Here is a 17,191-nt window from a genome sequence, read left to right on the forward strand (position 1 = left end):
TTTTGGAACATCAGGTAGGTCGGAGTAGATTGATATCTCTGCATCTTTGATTTGGGCCAGTGTTAAAGCAAGAACCTCTTCTATTGAATCATCTGCTCCCAAAAACCCAGGTTCTTGCATAGTTGTGTCCACCTCGTATCCACAAAGGATAGCAAGAGCTCCCGGAGACCAACATAACCTCTACGTCATGGAGAAAGAGGTATTGTTCTCCATCGACAAGAAGGGGAGCAAGAAACCATATCATTGTTGTGGGGTCAATAGAGGTGGTGCCCGAGGTGGATGGAATTTGAGAGGTAGAATGGGGTTCAGGAGGTCGTTGGCACTTCCAGGGCCAATGCAGCTTCATGCTCCTTAGCTTCTTCATCTATGGACTCTTCATTTTAGATATTGGGCTCATCTACTGAAATAAGAGGATTGAAAAGGGCAAGGGCATGGTCAGGGCTTGAGGTCGAGGCCTCCTCTTCCATTTGTCCCTCCTGGAGAAGGAAAATAAATTTCCTAGGATAGGAACCTATTTCCTATGTTTTCGATGACTCCACATGCTAGGAGGTCATCAGTGTCCACCTCCCTAAACCCTAGGGGTGTGAGCTGGGCTCGAAAGCGATCTAAATGCTTCATGAACCTGGGTTCTTGATTGAACAAGTACTTCAAATAATCAATTGGGACCCATCTTTTTGTAGACTTATCAAGTTGATATGCAAAACTCGTGATATAGTCTTGCATGTACTTGCTGAGGTCTTCAAAATCATCTCGGGCTCTCAAATAGGTGCCTAGGACATCTATGCTCTTATCAAAGACTGGAAATAACTCCTCCTCTCTATCAATTAATGGAGTACAAGAGATGAAATCGTGGAAGGCAGACCTACCAAAATCCATGGTAGTTTGGTAGCTAGGAGAACTATGGCTATGATAGTGAAACTTTGAAACTAAAGTAACTTTATAACCTATATATACCCAAATGTTCTAAATATAAAAAATAAAAAGAATTATAAATTTTTGGGGAAAAACTTGACATTGACATGAAACAAAACCATTCAAAACATCAAAATTAATTGCACCACTATTAATTGGAAAATGTCAAAATCCACAATTGTTCCACCCCACATTTTCTAGACAATCTTCAATATTGTAGGAGGGATAAAAGTGGCACTATGCACGAGCTTCTCTGCATGCTTTCCTACCTTTTCACCATTTAAGGTAAAGTGAAAGGACTCAGACATGCCATCCTCCATGACCAATATGTGTTCCCGCACATCCCTGAGAGTCCACTGTGACATGACAGTCACATTCTTGACATCTCCTAAATGAGAACCAATACATAAACTTACCCCTATATTATCATCATCGTTAGAGTCAAGGGGGAGCCAATTGGCAACCTGTTTTCTTCCAGCACCTATATTGGAAAGCAAAATATAACATTTGGCGGGAGATGTGGTACTTGACAACCACATTGTCCTTACATACATGGCATTGAAACAGATCACCCTTTTGTTCACCTGACCTGCTTCCCCAATTCACCCCAAGCAATTCCTCAAGGGCATTCTCATGTAGGCACTTGCATGACCACATGGTTTTCGTTCTGTGCATCTGGATATTATGAAAACAAGAAGCAAAAATGTGCAGAGGCATAAACCAAGACAACCTTACCCATTTAGAGCCAAATGTAAACCTCATGGCCATGCCCACATCCTTTGCAATCTTTTCCTTGTATGATTGCATTGTTCTTGTGTCCACCATGTTGCAATCCATGTCTTCAAGTTGTGGTGTTGCAATGCATTGAAAATGGCCATAGCCTGATGCCATCCTTGGAGTAATGTACTTGGCATTATACCAATAGATATTTCTTTGTTTCAAAGTAGAGGACTTCTCTCTAGCATGCATTTGCCTTCCTAAATCCTCATGAATGGCAGTAAACTTACCTAAGAAGCACTCGACTGGTTCCCACTCCTCAAAGTCTGAAGGAAATACATCTGCTATGCACAAGTGCTATTTCAAAATACAATTTCAAACTGACTCATTACACTGGTTCTATTTCAAAATACAATTTCAAGCTGACTCATTACACTTCAAAATCTTACACAAAATGTAGACTTACAATGTGATGGTATCGTCGATTGATTGCTCGACAAAGGAAGGTGCATGTCCTTCCCCATGTAGATGTGTTGCACCTTTGCAAGCAATCCTTTCTTCCCAAGCTTGAACTTCATGATGCGGCCCTTCCATTCATGCAAAAGATCACCTCTTTTGCTCTTGGAAAGCTTATGTGAACCAAGAATATGGACAAAGACATGTTGAGACACTTATGAGTGGAAGGGACAAATCGTATCTACCTATAGAGTTTTGTTGGTATCATTAGTGTGTGTTGTAGTATTTTAAGGTATAGGGATATATCCTTATGTAGGATGAAGCAATGCATTTATTAGATATTTATTACTTCAAGAGTCTATGTAATGGATTGATTAATGGAGCAAGTGACAAGGCATAGGAGGACTCAATAATTTATGGATGATTCATGCCTGATTCTGCCAAGCTGGGTTTGGGTACATAAGAAATTTTATGGAATTACATGGGATGAGTTGACAACATTTTAGGACGAGCCATTTCCCACATGTCAAAGTGGTCACAAGCCATGTCAAGACCTTATCTACCCACTAGGACCTAGTGTCATCCAATGAGTTGCCACCAAAAGCTTATTAAGTAAAGATAAAGAGGAGAGATCATTTTCAAAAACATAAGGAAGTCTTTCCCTCATCATTTCCAGAAGCAAATTCCACATATGCCTCCATTCTTCAAGCATTCTCCCATCCATTTTCCACTTGCACCCTTCTCCTCCTAGTTTCCCCTTAAACATGAAGTCATGAAAAATGACAAGTCATGAGTTCTCGTTTGCAATAGGCTATTATGATTTTTCACTAGTCTTAAATATTGATCAATTTTACAATCTTTTGGAGATATTAATGAGAACTATTTTCATAACTTTTACAAAATAAGCATAGTTTCAAACTTCTTTTGAAAAATGTACATATTGCTAATTGAAAGATGAAAAAGTTTCTACTTTTCACATCAAATGACAAATTGAAAAAAACAAGATCAATGATACGATCTAATATTCTTTGAAACTACTAATAATTCATGCATGTCTACTTAAAGTATAATACATTACTTACTTAGAATTACAAAAATGTGCTTTTTCTTCTACGAAAACTTCATCCCAATCATTAAAGTTCATCCTTATCATTGAATTAGAGAATATATGTGGTCTTAAGATAAGTAGGTATATGTCATCCATAGACAAAGAAGAGGCTTGTTGAAAGAAAATATTCTGATAGATGTAGAAAGAAAAGCAAATATCTGAACAGTCAAATTTTAGATGATTGTGAGTAGTACAATTTAGTGGTTTACTTTATTTTGATCTAAATATGAATCATGAAGATGAAAAATGTTGTCCTTTTTAAAAATGATGTAAATGTAGATTCCGAAATCCATTTTGTTGTGATAAAGATGAACGGATAAAAAATTTCATCAATGAAACAAAATTTTCATCTGAAAAAATGAAAATTTCTAACATGAGTGAATGCAAATGTCATTCTAGTATAAGGAAAAACATTTCATCACGTAAAACTTTCATCAATGTAAAATTTTCGTTAGCGGAAATTTTTTTCCGTCTATGGAATTTTTTCCATTTATGAATTTTGGGATTCCAGAATCCAGTCGGATTCTAGAATCCCAAAATTTCATCTACAAAAATTAGTATTTTTTTCCCGTCGATGAAATTTGAGAGGAAAAAAAAATTTCGTCCATGAAATTTGGGATTCCAGTATCCCACTAGATTTTGGAATCCCAAAATTCATCAATGGAAAAAATTTCGTCAACAAAAATTTTATGTTAATGAAAGTTTTATGTTAATGAAACTCAGCTAACTAAGGTGGCATACTAATTGAGCCACGAACTAGAGTACATAAGGATAGTTGCCATCCAGCTATTATTCATGGGCAGTGTAACAACCGCATCTGCAGCTAACAAGTCGGTGACATAAATGCACAACGGTCACCCTGGCATATCACGAGTGGAGCTCGATATCTCAACAGTGAGTGCATTTACAAAATCGCTTCGTTCTCAGAATTCCCAATACTCAAATGAGTATCTAGCTTATGAGAATTGCAGCTCACTTTTGTGAATAAGCGCAAAGCACTCTTCACACGACTTGTGGAGGAGTACAATGAAGAGGGCATTGTGATGTACACATTGAAGAATGTGTCATACATGTCAATGAGAAACACCTTGTGTGTATTTTATTTTATAATCTTGGCCAATATTCTAGAGGGACCAAGGAAAGAGGAGCTCATGCAAGTATTTGTTACCCAAGTCGCCAACCTTGGCGATGGTCATATGGTAAAGTTCGTTCCTATTTCATTTCAAAGATTTGCAAATATCATTTCTTTTATATTGTTTTGAATACCCTTTGTAGGTGAGTGGCGTTCTTCAATTCACAAATCTTAACTCGCAAATCATGGAGTTCTCTTGCAAGCTATGTGCCGGAACACATGTTAGCTGTGACCTTCAATGTCCTTTCCGCTACAACTACGACCACACTCAAAACGTTATCCAAACTCCTAACTTGACAAGAAAAATAATTCAAAGGGGTGGGGAAGAAGTTACTATTCAGCTTTGTGGCTCTCATTTCGATAGCATTCTCTCATTGGAAGCACCTTTTCTATAGCTTCATTGTGAAAGTGTCCTCCGAGTTCACTCAACGCTCCACTGCAAAAAATGTAGTGGCACTTTCACTATAAATAGTTCCGGCCATGTCATTGTCTTTGAGGGAAATTCTTGATGCATTGAAGATTGTATTGCATTCTTATAAATGAAAAGTTGAAGGTTCCTTTCAAATTTGCCTCTACGTCTTCATTGTCATTGCGTGTATTTTCCTTGAATTTTTCTTGCAAAGCAATGGATATCTCCTTTGAAAATTAAAGTCTTGATAATCATGATGCATTTGATGTTTCTAAAAATTTGAGATTTCTCCTAAGACATCCGCATAACAGAAACATTATATGTTTAGTAGAGTTAATTCTGATGCAAACATATTCTTCATTCTTACAAATCATTGTTGATTGTGTCCAACAAACTTCAAACTCAAGTACATGTCCATGGAATGTTCTTAGTGCTCATCCATTTGATTGGCAAAATAACTTTCTTGTGTGGAAGAAATTGAAAAAGATGGTTAAAAACATCTCTTCCTCAAGAACGTTAATTTATAGCTACCTAACTACTCTTTCACAAATTCTGAGCTGTTCACTTAAACTAATTTGCCAAACTCCTACACATGCATACAAATCATTCCATGTTCAAAATGTTTAAAGCATAGGCTTTCAACTAGTTTTCTTGATGAAACAGCTATACCTATGCAAATATCACCTTTACTTGAAGCTTGTCGCAAACGTGCACACTTGACTTGGGATACGCAACATGAAAGCCTCCTCTTTGAGATTCTTTAAAGTAACCCCAATGCGAGCGCAAAAGAAATTGCTATGAAATTCATAAACACACATGAAATTACACGCTATACTATAGAAGCAATTGTTCATAAGAGATATAGAATGAAGAATTCGAGCTTTCTGCTCTAGTGAAAGGATTGGATAACAATTGTGTTTCGATCCAAACAATACAAACAAATGGAGATAATGATACAAATAAGCATAAAAGGACTAGAAACAGTCCTCAAACAAAATACCTAAAAGCTATACAAGACTCTCCAAAACATGCTTGCAAATGTTGCTCAAGTTTAATGTTCCTTTCAAAGCTAAGAAGAGCAAAACCATCCATCAGAACTTTCTTGCTTCAAAATAGCATCATTCAAAGTGATGTCACCACAAATCAAAAATGCTAGTGTTCAAGCTACTTTCGACACATCAAAAACAATGATGTGCCCATATTATGCCATAAGAATATGGCTCTTGCAGTGCCTACAAAACATGCAAAACAATTGAACGATATTGAAGCTCGTTTGATATCGATTTGTATTCCTTTCACACAAATAAGAGAACTATCTTTTGATGGGCGATTCAGATTCAAAGGGAGCATTATCAATGTGTTCACTGATGTAGATAAGCTCAACATGTTCTTCCTCGCTTTCTTACCAATGGAGCAACAGCCATGGTTGCTATAAAAAGAAAACTAGACTACTCACATTACTATATAAGTGGCTTGGTAAGACTTACTCTCATAATGCGTGCAATGAATGAGCTTTTGCTCACACCACTATACAAGCAAGAGAAGGTGAAATTAAATAGCATATGGTCTCAACATATTCTCTCGTTGCAAATACAACAACTAGAAGACTACACTCCCCAATGTCAAATATTAATAATGATCAAAATGAAGATTTTCAAACCGATACATTGATACATGGAATCTACACAAGCCAACAAGTTGTGGACTTCAAAGACAAAACTATTGTTGTCACTCCTTCAGAAGGATTCTTGCCTTTAAGCATCTTCAAGGATAAACATTGTGAAGAGCTTGCATTTCTCAAGATTTTCTATGGACATCCATGAACGTACAATATTCCAGAATGTAATGTACATACCAAGATATTGCACATTGGGAGCTAACCAACATAGATCGTAGATTTGCATTGTTCATAGAGAACCTCTTCTTTAAAACTATGAAAATATTGGTCTGTCAAGTCCTTTCCTCAACAAGGATACGTATGCAAAAGGCACAATTACGAGGGTGCATCTTGAGGGCAAAAGATGCAGTAGAGGACATAGACATAGAGCGTATTTTACACTCAAACATTAGTTATCGCAATTTCGCTTCTATGCATATGTCATCCGACTAAAAATTGAGATTGCAAAAGAACTTGTTCGCAATGATACGCCAACTAGGGCCACTGACTTTGTTTATTACTTTCTCAGCAATAGAAAGACTTTAGGAGCCTTTAATCAAATGCTTGAAAGCACTATGTGATGCAACAATAGATAAAAGTATCAACACCCCCTAATAGAAATACGCAACATGATTCACAATGATCCAATAACATCGGCACAATACTATGTTCACAAATTCCAAGCCATCAAATGCCTACTAAAACAAGATTCTTCTATCATAGGGAAGGCCATGGACTTCTTTTTTGTTACAGAATTCCAGAATTGTGGAAGCCAACAGGAGCATGGTTTGCTTTAGAAGACGGTGCTTCAAGTAAAGAATAGATAGAGGACTTCGTCAAAAAATACATTTGTTGCTACGACAAAACAAAACTTCTCCTACCTAACCGTGACATCCAATGCCATAAGCATAGGAAGACCCGCAAAAGGAGAAACAAAAAATGTCATTTTTGCTTCCCGCGCCCACCCATGCAAAAAACCACACTGCCAATGGTTTTGAGCATGCAAGAATTAGAAGATTTTCACAAAAAAACCACACTACTGACGGCTTTGAGCATGCAAGAATTAGAAGATTTTCACAAAAAACAAGCAAAAAATATAACCACAATATTGGATAACCAAGCAACACTTCAGCTAACCTTCCAAGAGTTCCTAGTATAGATCAGGCTTACTGAAGAGCAATACAGAATAGTCTTGCAATCTACTATCAGCCAACCTACAATCTTCTTGAAGCATGAACCAAAGGAGATTTTCACAAACAACTTCAATCCAACAATATCTAAGCTATGGGAAGCAAACAGAGCACATCCACCTCTAAGTCATCTCCAAGCTACAATAATTGCTCCCCAAAAGAATAATTCTCAACTTGGGGATAGAGCTTCGTAAAACACAAAAGCATAGACAATTGACAAAAAAATACACACTTCACTTACAGAACTCAACCAAATGATCAATACCATGCCTCAATACGAGCTTTGAATTCAGATCAATGCGCAATAGTTGAGGACATTCTTTTGAAAAAATGACTTCATCCAACTAAGCCATCACAGATATTCCTAACTGGTAATGAGGGCACTGGAAAAACATTCCCGCTCCTTGTGTTAGTCCAAGCTTTGCTAAGACACTACAATCATTGTGACACACCTGATGCAAATTTACCAAGAATTTGGACTTGGCAGACACAGGAAAATATGCATTCAATGTCAGCGGTACAAAAATACATGCCGAACTCCACTTGCCGCTCATGACTTCAACATATAAACCCCTTTCCTTTGAAACACTCCAAACTCTTTCAACACTATATAAGCACTTAGACTTGATAGTTTTTTATGAAGTTTCATTGATAGAGAAAAATACATTCATCGCTGCAGACATGCAAATGCGTGAGATCAAACACAATCGTTTGCAACCATTTGGGGGGGTCGATATCTTACTTTGTGGAGACTTATGCCAAGCAAGCCCTACAAATCATGCATGGATCTTCTCAAGCAAACTCGCAACTTTATCTATGCTACCATCCATTTGGCAAAACCATGTCTTCTATTATGAGCTCCAAAGACTAATGTGACAAAATAACCTTCAATTCCTACAAATCTTAAATCATGTTTGTGTTGCACGCACACACATTTAGATGCCGATTATTTAAACAAATTATATCATCACAAACCCCAACTCAAACAAGAATCACTCTTAATGTAGACACACAATTGATATATTATGCAAGCCGAACGCTATCACCAGCAAAAAGGAATTACATAGTCATAGAAAGAAAATGTTTAGGCATGGTTTATGGATTGCAAAAAATTTCACACTACCTTTTGGCTAGTCAAGTAGTATCCATGTGGACCATCAAACTCTACTCTATCTGATGAATAAGCCACAGCCATGTCAGGAAGGTTGCAAGAATTCTAGTATGGAGTAGCGCATACACCCAAAAAGCAGTACTTGATGGTGGATTACCTGAGTAGATTAGAATCAAGAGAGGTCTAATGGGGGGAGTTCCAAATGACCTACACAATGCTTTCACTCTTTGAGATGTAGGCGATCCGAACGACATACTAGTATGACCAAATGTTGCAATTCTTAACAAATGAAGTATGCCCAAATACATTGACAAAGTATCAAAGGCACCAACTAACACTAGAGCCATTTCAAAAATGGGGACTAGATTTTGTGGGTCCGTTCAAGCTAGTCGCCAAACCACTGGAAACAAATATATTTTGGTAGCCATGGACTATTGCAATAAATGGGCAGAAGCACAAGGCTTTGGGATAACTCCACAGAGAGTATAGTGAAATTCCTTTATCAGAAGATCATAGCTCATTCCAAATGTTCGATTGAGCTGGTGTCGGATCAAGGCAGTTATTTCTCAGACAAAGCAGTTTTAAGAAGTCGACTATGGTACATATGATAGTTCACAAAAAAACATCCACTAATCATCCACAATGTAATGGGTAGGCAAAAATTAGAAATAAATTAGTGAAAAGAGTTTTGAAATTGACAGTGTCAAAAAATAAGATGGATTGTAACACCATATTAGATTTCACATTATGGGCATTTCAGATCGCATATAAAGTCAGCACCAAAACGACACCATTTAGGTTTCTCTATGGATTAAGTAGTGGTACCTATGGAATTCAATGTAGGAATCATTTGGATCACTACCGGGAAACTGAGTTTGGAATGCAATCAACTCGTATAACTTAAAGAGTTAGTTGAATTCTAGCACAATCAGCTGTGGCATAGCTTAAAGACAAAGCTGATACACAAATCACAGATCATTTAGGAACGTATACATGCATGGGTAAACAAAAATATTAAGTTCAAGATGTTCAAGCAAGGATATTGGGTATTGATGTTTAATTCCAAGTTGGGGAAATTTTTGGGAAAGTTAAACTTAAGATATGATGGTCCATGTAAAGTCATTAGGGATTTGGGTCAAGGGTGTATTGATGCAAATCCAAAAGTCAGAATTGTCCCACCTAAGCCAGTTAATGGATTCTGACTCAAGCCCTTTGTCAGACTTTGGAATGATCTAACAAGTAAGAAGTGGGATTCCAATACCTCGGGATTATCAAAAATGTAAATGGTGATTGTGATTGCTCACATGTGTCCAACACATTGGTTCAAAATTGGCAATTCCATTTTATTATCACTAATCGATTAAAAGTGAACTTCATTGTCTTGGCTATCACAAACATTGTGAAAACTGCTATCAGTAGATTTGTGCAAGAGCTTAGCATGCGACATGCACTCTGACTAGTTGATAAAGATTTTGTGGAGGGAGAGCAAGCCAGAATTAGTTCATTAAGTCTATAGCTTGTCGTGACACAGATCAATCTAGCCATGAAGAAGCGAAAGGTTTCCTAGGAAACATGTTGGTCATTGCGTAGCAAGGCAGTAGAGAAAGAGAAAGACCAAACAATGGAGTCCCCATAAAAGGTTAGTAAGAGGCTAGCAGTGGAATCAACTTTGTGTTTTTAGGATTTCAAACATAATATAAATGAAAGGGTAAAAAAGAATGCACTTTGGCTATGAACCTTGCAATTGCATGTGTTTTACAAATTGCTATGTGGTTCTACACCATGAATATGGAAGCAAAAGAATAGTTTCAAATCCTGGAGAGCACAAATGGGCACTTATTGCCTTAGATGTTGATCACTATGGAATTGATTGCCAAGATTTTCTAGTTGCCTTTGGATTCAGATGCTCTAGTCAAAGGCCCAGGTAGATACCTAGATGACATTATGATAAAATAATTTGGAGCTCCATTCTACTCAAAGGGGAACTTTTTAGTGAAAAAGACATCGATTGAGTAGAGGAGGAACATCGCTATTGGTTTCTAGAGCAGGTTTTACTTCTTAACAAATACAACTGCATTTCCTTGGGAAAATTATAAGTTGATGCATTGTCTAGTAATTAAAATTTGGTAAATTGGGCACAATTATTTATGATAGGATTATGGGAGAAGTCACCACTAAGGACAAAAGACAAAGCTTGGTTCATAGCAAGTTGTGATCTATTCTCTTTGTGCACAATTTGTGAATATTCCTAGTGCACCTCAGCCTTGCCAATGCATCCCAAAATCCTTCAAAGAAGAGGATCGAGAGTGGAAGTGTAGGCACTCCAAGGAGGTCTTGGTAAAGATACACAGTAGACCTTTAATACTAGTTGGATACATAGGAGAGGAAATTGCAGCAGCTATGGCAAATCAAAAGAAAGGCTTGAATGAGCAATTGAGTTTACTAGGCACAAAGAAGGGAGAGTAGAGGAAAATCACCCCAACGAAAATTGGAAAAGCTATGAGGGTAATGACAACCCTTACAAGACTTGCACCTGGGGATAGCAAGAAGTATGAAGGGGACAATCTTCAGGACTTAGAGAAAGAAGTGCCTCCAAAGGAAGGATAATCCAATTTTGGCATTACTAGTTCAACAGCCCAAGATAGCTCAACACACCTAAGAAAGGCTTGAATGAGCAATTGAGTTTACTAGGCACAAAGAAGGGAGAGTAGAGGAAAATCACCCCAACAAAAATTGGAAAAGCTATGAGGGTGATGGCAACCCTGACAAGACTTGCACCTGGGGATAGCAAGAAGTATGAAGAGGACAATCTTTAGGACCTAGAGAAAGAAATACCTCCAAAGGAAGGATAATCCAATTTTGGCATTACCAGTTCAACAGCCCAAGATAGCTCAACATACCTAAGAAAGCCAAGAAGACAGGTCACCACCACAAGAAGAAGGTGACATGGGTTTGGATGAATAGTCCCAGTTGGAGGATGAACCACCTCAAGATTTAGTAGTGATCACTTTTAAAGAAGCAAGTTAAGCTCTACATTTTCTGTGAAGGTTCCACCAATAAGAGGAAACAGATATGTGCAAATGTAGAAAGTGTATAGAAAGTGGCAGCAATTGAAACATGATATCCTACAACATCAAATTGATTTCTTAAAAGAGGATCTGAATTTTAAAGTAGACAAATAGAAGATCATGCATGAGGACTTTACAGGGCAAAGAGAAATTGCTACAAAAAGCACAGATGGAGGCTAAATTGGAAACCTAGTCCATAAACATTGAAAATAATATCTCAGTGGAGTTTGGGCATAAACATTGAATAGAATAGGAAACTTATGATGGAAAATATAATGATGAAGGAAAAGCTGGTAGCCTTATAACCAGTGGAGGAGAAGTTGAAGTCAATGGTGGATGAGGAATTAAAAATCGGAGGCACATTCATGCCTGATGTGTATTTTGAGGAGCTAAAAGCCAAGGTTACAAAGTACATGATGAGGATCTAGTCACATATCCAAAATAGATTACTTCACTTTGAAAGGAAACCCTTGTAGGCATGGCAATGCCAAAAGGAGGGAATATTAAATTTTTTGTTGCAAAAGCAAGTCCAGGAGCTACAGAAGGAAATTTACATATTAAAATCTAAAGCTTTGATAGTGGGAAAGTTTAGGTATGATAGATTCTACCTTGAAGGAAAACTCTTAACATGTGGGACAAGATAGATAGGAAACATCTTCAGTACGATTTACTTCTGCATTTAAGCCATGCCCAATTTTTTCACTTGAGACAGGTGCAACAAGATGAATGGGAAACACCTTCAGTACGATTTATTTCTACGTTTAGGCCATGCCTATTATTTCACTTGATGCTCAACAAAATGTTCTACAATTGTATTCCAATCTATACATACAATAGAAAAGATAGGCACATAGGAAATAGTGCAAACTGCAGATACAAATTCTACCAAGGATTTGATTATGGCATCCAAATCCATTGTGATAGATGAGGTTAAGAAAATAGATGAGGATCTAGAGATTGAGGAGGAAACAATTCAATCACTGGATGAGTTCATAGATAAAATGTTGGATCAAGCCAATTCAGTCCCTCTACCTGTAACCAAAATAATGAACGTGCTAGAGGAGCTCTTCAATGAATCATCGAAGCCTCAAAATTTGCAACCAACTAAGCCACCACAACATATGGAAGCTAGAGTGTCATAGATACTACTAACATAGCAACCCTCCCATGCCATGTAGACAAACTAGAGTGCAAAGTAAAAGCACTTAAGGATGCGATTAAAAAGTTAAAGCATACCAATCATTGAAGGAAGCACATTGAGCTAAATATGCAAAACGAAATCTAGACAATTAAAAAAGAGAATTTTCAACCTCAAGCCCAATGTCTAGAGCTTGTAATCCTAGGTTGAGCTAGCCTTGACGAAGTTCTAGTGTCTAAATCCAAGCTTGTTGAAGTCTACACTCAATTCTCCAATAAAGGGTTGGCAATCTTTGGAGGGAATTTGTGAAAAAAGCGAGAAGATATAGGCCAAAGTGGAGGATCTTTTGCAATTATTGATGAATCCAATAGAGCCCTTTGGGCCAAATACAATAAGAGATGAAGATGTTGAGTCAAGTGCAGGAGGGGTGTCCATTGCAATCACCCATCAAGTTCAACTATCAAGGCAATGCCCACTGAGAAAACATCCATGAGTATAAGATAGATCCATTGGCCAAGGCAAGGAAAGAGAAAACGATGGAACCAAATAGGTATAGGAGCTACTTCCAGAGTAACAACAAATTAAGGAGCTAAGAGAACATGAGAAAAGTTAGGTCATTGACCTCACTACGATTGAGCCCAATGAATTTGGCCAAGTTCCAATGCCCATTTCCTTGAGAACTCAACAATAGACCTTGCTTGCAACACACCAATTTGGGCACTACAAAATGCAAATGAGGAAGTTAATTTCACCAGTCTCCCTCAATATCCCTCTAAATAGTGAGCAAGCATGGAAAAGAACCATACAAGTGTGGATTACTAAGGTGCAAGAATTTTGAGAAGTGGTAGCCAACACCAAAACACACTATAAAACATAATAGAGAAGATCCCAAGTTTATAGACCAAGCGTGATATCATTGTCTATCTAAATATTACAAAGGATGAATACTACAAAATGCACCACACCTCTGGACTCATAGCAACATAGCTTCATGACTCGCTTCATGAATGCAAAGAACCTCTAATGTGAAGATACAATGTGCACACCAAGAAGAGGTATATGGCAAAACAACAAGAGATCCAAGTCATAAGGACATGGCTAGAGAGGTAGATGGGGGTAATGTTGGACCCCTTGAGTGAAGAGAATGGGTTTCGATAGCAAGAGACAAGGGTAGGGATGGACAAAGGAATGAATCCAAAGCTAAGCAATGAAGGGTGCTAGCTACAAAGTGCAACATAAAGACAAGGGTTGGGCAAAGTGGGGGGAAATCCATCTGTCCCAATCAATATCATCTTCATTATACCTAGACGACCATTTTTTGGAGCATGCCAAGCCAAGCAACAAGGGCCCACCAATGTTAGAGCATTTTGGCATGGAGCATTATGGCACTTACCCTTCTAACAAGTAGGTGCATGAATGGATGATAAATGTAGCTAGGTGGTAGCTTCCATGCTTTTTATTTGAGGGAAATGTACACAAGATAGTGAGCGGCTAGGAAATAGGATCATTCTTATTGCAAGTATTGTGGGTAGTGTTTGGCCAAAGAGTTGGTTGTCATTTCGCTGCCCAGGGCTATCTTAATACAAGAAATATTCCCTTGAGTACTTTCATTCCATTGTCTTCTCTATTTTCCATTTGTTTCAAGCAATATATTCATTTTCTTTTCATTCAATGCTTCATCTATTCATTGGAACACTTGCAGCAATATGCTTCACTTGTCCATCTCAAAATGGCAATTTGTCTTGCAACATCCAAAACATATGAAAACTACAATAGCATGCCTCAAATGAATAAATCCACATGTTGACCATGATTACTTATTGAAGTCACATTGGCCATTGCTTCATGTTGCTAGATGCATGCACCACAATGAGGATGCTAGCACATCCAAAGTGAAAACTTTGCCAAGTTGCCCTACATTAACAAAGTGTAGAAACCAACAACAAGATTAGGTAAATGTAGCAGTTTACTTTAAACACTCTATCCCCCTCAAATTCTATCAATGCTCATCCATATGCATTGCCTCCATTAAAAAGGATATACTATAACCATCCTCGTTAACTTAGAAGTAGCAACATCATAACTGACATAGGATTGAATCCACCCTTCCCAACCAATTCAACTTACCTTCCCTCTAAACCAACCCCATCAAAATTGTCTTTGGCAATAGTCACAATCTACGTGTGTATCCCTCATATATAGCATTTGTCTCCTTTGCCAATCTACAATAACTCCCACATTCACCTATATGGTCCTTAATTAAGTGAAAACTTCGTCAATTTACTTTAAATTAACAAAGATCTAGAATCCTACATTTACATTAGGTAAGTGCAAGACCATATTCTAAACAATCTCTCTCCCTCAATTCCTATCAATGCTCATCTATATGCACTATCTCCCTTTAAAGTTAACAAGCCTATATTATTACTATACTCATTGATTGTGGAGGTAGCACAATCATAATGGACATAGGGTTGACTCCACCTTTCCTACCCAGTTTAGCCTAACTCCCTTCTAAGCTAATGCCATCAACATTATCTTTGGTAATAATCACAATCTACATAGTTATCCCTCATCCATGCCATTCCTCTCCTATGCCAATCCACACTAACCCCAATGGCAATGCTAGATGCATCCATCAACACATGAGACTCCAAACCCTTGTCTAGTAGGACCAAAATTAGTGCTACAACTAACATTTTCTTTAATAGTAGAGCTGAAATGATCTTCCTTCCTGATGGACTACTCATTTTTCTTTGTTAGTTTAGTCAATGGCTCATTTGATATGTCTAATAAACCACATAAATTCCTTCACATTGCATGGTGCCTTTACTTCCTAGATGGCTTCCACTTTCCTCAGCTCTATCACCATTGCTTTGGAGATTATGTACCTTAACAACAAACCCTTCCAAAGGACATTTTGTTGGATTTAAGATGAGTCTAGATCCTGGCATTTGGTAAAATAGAGCCGCACATTCTCAATGGGCTCACACACTGAAGTCATCTAGAAACACTCTCATTAAAGTTGTTAAATATGGTGCAAAAACTTTTATCCAACCCTAGAATGTTGGAGGTGCATTTCTAAAGTTCATCACATTGCTGGAAAACATGCCCCATTCCATAACTAAGGTTATTTAATCTTTTTCCTCGTCTGCCATTTGGATCTGATTCTATCCACTGAATCCATGCAAAAAACTATATAGACTTCATTTCTAACAATTGCATCTATCATGGTGTCACAAAATGGAAGAGGAAACGGGTTGGTAGCTGTGGTTGCATTCAATTTTTTGTAGTCTATGCACACCCACAATTTCCCATTCTTCTTCGAAACTATGACTAGTAGAGAGAGCCATGTGAGTATTAGAGAGAGATCCATTGACCTTGTCAATCAGGTAAATTACAAAAACAACTATCACTATTAGAGAGAGCCATGTGACCTTGTCAATTGGGTAAATCAAAATCACTTTTAGGAGTTTATCTATTTCTTTGTCGATGAGCTTTGCATAATTGGGGTTCATGCAGTTTCTATGTTGCACAATTGGCATTGCATCCTTTTAAGGTTGATCCAATGCACATAAAGACTCAGATCTTCTCCCTTCATATGAGTATACTCCCAAGAAAGATATCGTTGAATTCAAGTAGCAGTTGCACCAAATCGGCTTTGAATTTTCCTTTTGCATGCACATTAATCTTTATTGGTTGTGACTTTCTTGCTATGCTGAGGTTTAATTCCTTCAAATCATCGTCCTTCACTCATGAACCTTCACTCATGAAGTCTTCTTCCATTGTTCTCCATAAGCTTCCATTGCTTTCTTTGTTCCACTACTGTTGTGCAGAACCATCTCCATCCTCATCTTCTGATTCTAAATCTCTCACCTTTTTGTCTGATTTCTTCCAAACTAGATTCGGATTGTGAAGAGAGTGGGAGAGAAGTAAGGAGTCTCACTTGCAGCTTTCTCACATATACAATTAGGGAATACACAAAGGTGGAGGCTGAAAACAGTTTTCCTCTTCTTAGTTGTGAAAGCCAAAAGAACTCTCTCTAAGTACAAAAGGAATAGGTGAACCCTATATGTGGGTCTCAAACCAAACTCAACTAACTAAGGTGGCATACTAACTGAGCCACTAACTAGAGTACATAAAGATAGCTGTCATCTAGCTATTATTCATGGGCAGTGTACCAACCGCATCTGCAGCTAACAAGTCGGTGACATAAATGCACAATGGTCACCCTGGCATATCACAAGTGGAGCTCGATATCTCAACACTCTCCCTCGAGCTCAATCCCAAATC

Source organism: Dipteris shenzhenensis, chromosome 7 (assembly GCF_047967505.1).
Source record: "Dipteris shenzhenensis isolate YYH24624 ecotype China chromosome 7, Dip_SZ_1.0, whole genome shotgun sequence".
NCBI classification, from domain to species: domain Eukaryota; kingdom Viridiplantae; phylum Streptophyta; class Polypodiopsida; order Gleicheniales; family Dipteridaceae; genus Dipteris; species Dipteris shenzhenensis.